This window comes from Anabas testudineus, chromosome 11 (genome assembly GCF_900324465.2).
Source record: "Anabas testudineus chromosome 11, fAnaTes1.2, whole genome shotgun sequence".
Taxonomy (NCBI): domain Eukaryota; kingdom Metazoa; phylum Chordata; class Actinopteri; order Anabantiformes; family Anabantidae; genus Anabas; species Anabas testudineus.
This window is the reverse complement of record NC_046620.1, coordinates 22,173,820-22,179,340: the sequence shown is the minus strand read 5'-3', so window position 1 is coordinate 22,179,340 and position 5,521 is coordinate 22,173,820.

Sequence of the window (5,521 nt, the reverse complement as noted above, 5' to 3'; positions counted from 1 at the left end):
TGCATTAATTAGTCATAAAATGTGCTCTGATCTTCCTGTAAGTCACAACAATACAAAAACACATTCTGCTTAAAATAATAGTACACAAACATTATATGTTTTCATGTTTTTATTGAACATAACATGTAAACATTCACAGTGCAGGGTGGAAAAAGTAGTTGAATTACTTGTATGCTTTGGGTCATTGTCCTGTTGCATCACCCATCCTCTGCGGAGCTTCAGTTGACCGACAGATGGTCTTACGTTTTCCTGCAAAATGTCTTGATAAACTCTGGAATTAACTTTTCCATCAATGACAACAATGCAGAGATTTCTGTAAGTCTTTAGCTGACACTCTAGGATGCGTCTTTATCTCATTCAGCATTCTGCTCTGTGCTCATGCAGTCATCTATACAGGACGACCACGCCTAGGGAGAGTAGCAACAGTCCTGAACTTTCGCCATTTGTAGACAGTCTGTCTTACTGTGGACACATGAACATCAAGACTTTTGTAACCCTTTCCAGCTTCATGCAAGTCAAGAATTCTTAATTGTAGGTCTTCTGAGAGCTCTTTCTGCGAGGCATGGTTCACATCAGGCAGTGCTTCTTGAAACCAGTAAACCCAAAACTGGTGTGTGTTTTTAAAGGGCAGGACAACTTTCAGCAACACATCCATATCATCACACTGATTGGACTCAAGGTTGGCTCACTCCTGGCTCCAATTAGGTCTTGGAGACGTCATTAGGCTAGGGGTTCACATACTTTTTCCACCATGCACTCTGAATGTTCACATGTTATGTTCAATAAAAACATATAATGTTTGTGTACAATTGTTTTAAGCAGACTGTGTTTTTCTATTGTTGTGAGTTAGATGAAGATCAGAGCACATTTTATGACAAATTAATGCAGAAAACCATGAAATTCCAAAAGGTTCACAAAGTTTTTCTTGCCACTGTATATGAAAACAGCTAAATTCTGGGTTAATCTGTACTATCACCACAGTGTAGGTGAAAATAAAGACAAAAAAAACAACTGGATCTGTCTGGAAGGGTTATAACAGACAGTCATACTATGTGAACATACATATGCGTTAAAGCCAAAACCCCAGCATATAGTGCACACCAACATGTACTGTATTTATCACTGTAAGTGTACAAGCCTTTAGTTAATTGTACAGTGAAGGAGGATACACACCAGAGTTCCAATAAACTGCTCCAAACAGGCTTGTTGTCAACTTAGATAGAAGGCTGAGTGGACCATGTTGCCAGAGATCTTCTGGCCTGCAGCACACACCAGACTTGACTGAATATAAGGGTACAGTCAGACCAAAGGTGAAGAAACGTGCCGAACGGTTTACTTGGTGTAGCCTGGATCTGTGCGGTGACACTTGTTGTTTGACTGTGTCAGTAAACCGTGGAATCATCTGTCATCTGATTCAGCTGCTTTACAATGATCAGCCATTAACATATGCATATTTGTGATTTGTGCCTTTTGTTGTCAACAGTAGACGCACCAACACTGGATTGTTAGACAGACACAAGTTTGTCTTTCTAAACTACGATTGATGTTGCACATTGTGATTTTGTTTTTTCAGCTGTTCAGAAGCATTAGCTGATGTTCTGTGGCTCCCTCAGGTATCTGTGTAGCTCATCAAGCTGGTTTATAGATATAGAAATTACTATTAACAAATCACTCATCTTACCTGAGTAGTATTGCTTTTTGCCTTAGTCTTTTGTGAGTGTTAAATATGAATGAGTACGCTTGGCACTATTTTAATCTAGCATGGACAACTCACATAGATCCGTGATATGTATATGTTCTCCTCTGCTCATGTTCAGGGAATTACAAAAGTTTTTGTAGGCTTTCTCAGATAATCCAAACTCATCGCTGTCATTATCATCCTCCAACTTCAGCTTCATTGTGAAGCTCCCTGCTGTTTTTACACTTTGCAGTTTTATTAGCTATTTGAATCGCTGACATTGGTACCATGCACTCAGATGGCAGGACAGCTCATCACTGTTTTTCCTGTGAGCTACAGGACTCCTGGACTCCTGCTCATATTTATCAAGCGCCTCAGAATTACATACAAACTCAACCATGGACTAACCTCATCAGCTCTATACAATCACATGTAAACACATGTAAACCCTATAACTGAGCTGTGTATCCAGGAGAATGTGGTTATTTCTCACTTAGGATGCCTCACTAGTGTGTGAATTTAGGCCATTTGTCCTCTAAATCACACATCACATGGTTCACATCTCGTAACACCTCCTGAGAAACCAGTGATTTACATAAATGCAGTTTGTTGATTTTATGCTGTGTGGTGTACAAAGGCACTGTGTGAGTTTGATATGTTGTGGTCCATACTGTTGGTTGTGTGTCTGAAGCTGCATGTAAGTGGTTTCTCTGGTGACCTTATGATTATTTTGTTGTTGGAACAGTAGCAGCCCCCCAAAAGACAATTTTGTCCTGAGAGTATCTTTTAATGTCCTCTGTGTCAGTAAGTGTTAGAGACATCTGTCTTCTGACAGAATCAGCACACATGTTTATATCTACTGGTGACTCCTAACCAGAAATGTTTACAATTCGTATTTCCAGTCCTAAAAGTAGGACCACAAATGTGTGACTTAGAATTTTAGAGTTAGGAGTGACTATGAAGACGCTTGATAAATATGGGCCATGATCTCACTGCTGTGTGTGGGATGTTTTGCCACTCAGAAGTTTTTCTTTTTTGGTAATACTTTATTTCATGAGTCATTCATTTCAAAGGAGGAAGTATTAGTTTTTCTACTAATTCAAACAACTTCAATTGTTTGCTGATTACTGGACTTTATTCTCCATGTGCACTGGAGTTTTCGCTTGCCTCTATACAAATAGGCTAGCAATAAGCGAAAAAGCACTAGTTGGAATTTGGTTTACCAAATAAATACCATCTTCTAAATATTCAACACCCTCCTGATTTCTTCTCCTCTTGTCTGTATCTCTCTAAAAGGTCTCAGATTTTCAAAAACAGTCTAACAGGAAACAAAGGCAACGTGAGCAAACACTAAAACAAGTTTTACATGTTTATTGGAAGTAAAGAGTGTAGTAATACCATCTTGTGTTCAGGGCTAAAAAATTGGGACTACATAGATCCACCACCAGAGAAAAATCATTTATCTACTAAATCATTAAATGGAGAGGCCTTGGAATGAGTGGTCAACTTTCCAAAAATGACTCCAGGAGCGAATTCTGACACATGTAGATGATCCTCAAACCTTTTGGGAGAATGTTCAACTTATTAACTGATCAAAGTCAAACAGTGTTTGGAAGGCAGAGGTCCCGTTACATCTGGAATGAATGAAACAAAGAATTCCACAAAAAGACCGTCACACCTATGGTCAAGCATTGAGTTGGCAGTGTGATATTGTGGAGATGCTTAGCTACTTAACGTTGGGGCGACTTGCTATACGTGAGGGCAACATGAATTCTGGTCTCTACCAAAGAATCCTGAAGGTCATCAGTCTGTGAATTGAAGCTCAGGCATAACTGGTTATACATCAACAGTCAAAGTCCAGACCTGGACTAGCTGCTAAGTTCAGTTATCTTTTGAAAAGTTGTATTAAGTATTTGCTCTGATTGTCATTGTTTTACGTTAAATTTAGTGTGATGATCTGAAAGCTTGAGATCTTTTCACAGCACTTCACAGAGCTACTTCCATGGAAACACATGGACATGGAAATTACTACGAAATTTATTAATGTCTCATTAAAGGAAGCATCCCGATTTTTTTCCTGAGCTGAAGCTGATTTTTTCACATATTCAGATGGTTTCATGAAGATGCTGTAAAAACTAAAACAGTCTCTGGTCAAGTTCAAACCTGTAGTCTCAGGTTTGCCAAAAAGTGAAAGCCTTTGTGGCTTTAGAATATGAACACTCAAACCACAGACCATGACCAGCATAAAAACACACTTGAATGTTTTGGAATGATAACTCCTGAAAAAAACATTGAAATGGAACGATAGTTTAATGGATCATTATTTAACCACAAGGTTAAATAATCCAGTGTTTCATGAATTTCTTTTCTCATAATGTAAATCAGCAGGATTTGTATCAAGATTTGAATCACTGATTATATGTTGATCATTCCAGTCTGTTCTTAATGTGACACAAATAGAAAAATATTTACATCATCCCATTTCCCACCACCCCAATATTAAAGAAATGTAGTAAAGAATGTTAGAATATTTTTATTTTTATTTTGTAATTATTTTATTGTAAAGGTGTGCTGCTCTTGTAATGTTGACTGTATATTAAAAGAAAATCCAAACATGGCATTGTCTTGTTTATACATACTTTATTAATGATGTTTTGTTGCCAGTAATGGCAGAATTTAAAAACAGTAACATGGGTACAGCCATGTGTTTTTTGATTTGCGAAACTGATGCATACATATGTATACATATATGCAGCATTATGTATTTCTACATAAAGACAATCATAGGTCATGTATCGGTCGCATTGTTTCTACTTTTTTGTTTATTCAATTCAATTCAATTCAATTTTATTTGTATCGTTCTTTTTACAATTGACATTGTCACAAAGCAGCTTTACACAACCAAAGAACAGTACATGAACAGTGTATGTGTATGAGTCATAATAAAGTGATTGTCCCTGATGAGCAAGCCGAGGGCGACAGTGGCAAGAAAAACTCCCTGAGAAGGCAACAGGAAGAAACCTTGAGAGGAACCAGACTCAACAGGGAACTCATCTTCATATAGGTGATTACATGCTGTGTAGGCAGCAGTCCAGTATAACAGTTAATGTCTTTTAAGTTAATGTGGAGTCCAGTTAGTTATTGCAGGCAGACTTGTTCCATTCCTGGACTATCGAGCGTTGAGTCGAGACCTCCGAGAAACAGCTTCCGACGTCCGCCGAGGCCAAGACCGACTTCATGGTAGTGTTTGACCAACTCCAGTCTCCAAATGCATCCCATAGGGCAAACGGTGGATTCAGGCGACGAGATCTCCAGCCAGAAGTTGGGCATCAGGACGAGTCAGACAGGTCCAGAGGGCAAAGGGTGGAATGACTCGACAGAGAGACAGGAAGAGGGAAATAGAATAGGCATTATTTGGCCTATTTTTAGTTGTGCTAATGTAAATGTATTAATGAACACACATCAACTTTGGAGACACTTAACAGCTGCAAATGCAATGTTAGCATCAGTGGTAGAAGTACACAAACTTAGTACTCATGTAAAGTTCAGGTACTTAAAAAGTACCAGTAGAAGTAGAAGTACCACTTCTAATTCTATGTACAAACGATGTACAAAGTCCATGCCCAAAAATGTACTTTTACTACTCCACCAGGAAATCGATTAATCTAGACTGATTAAAGTTGATGCTGTTGATAACTGAGTGAATACATGTTTGAGTCTACTGCAGATGTTCTACATTATAAATAAGCTTTCAGCGGAAATCTAAAATGTTGTATTAACATCAAAATGTACTACAGTAAAATACTTACTAATTGTTTTTTAATGATGTCCTCACACTTGTGT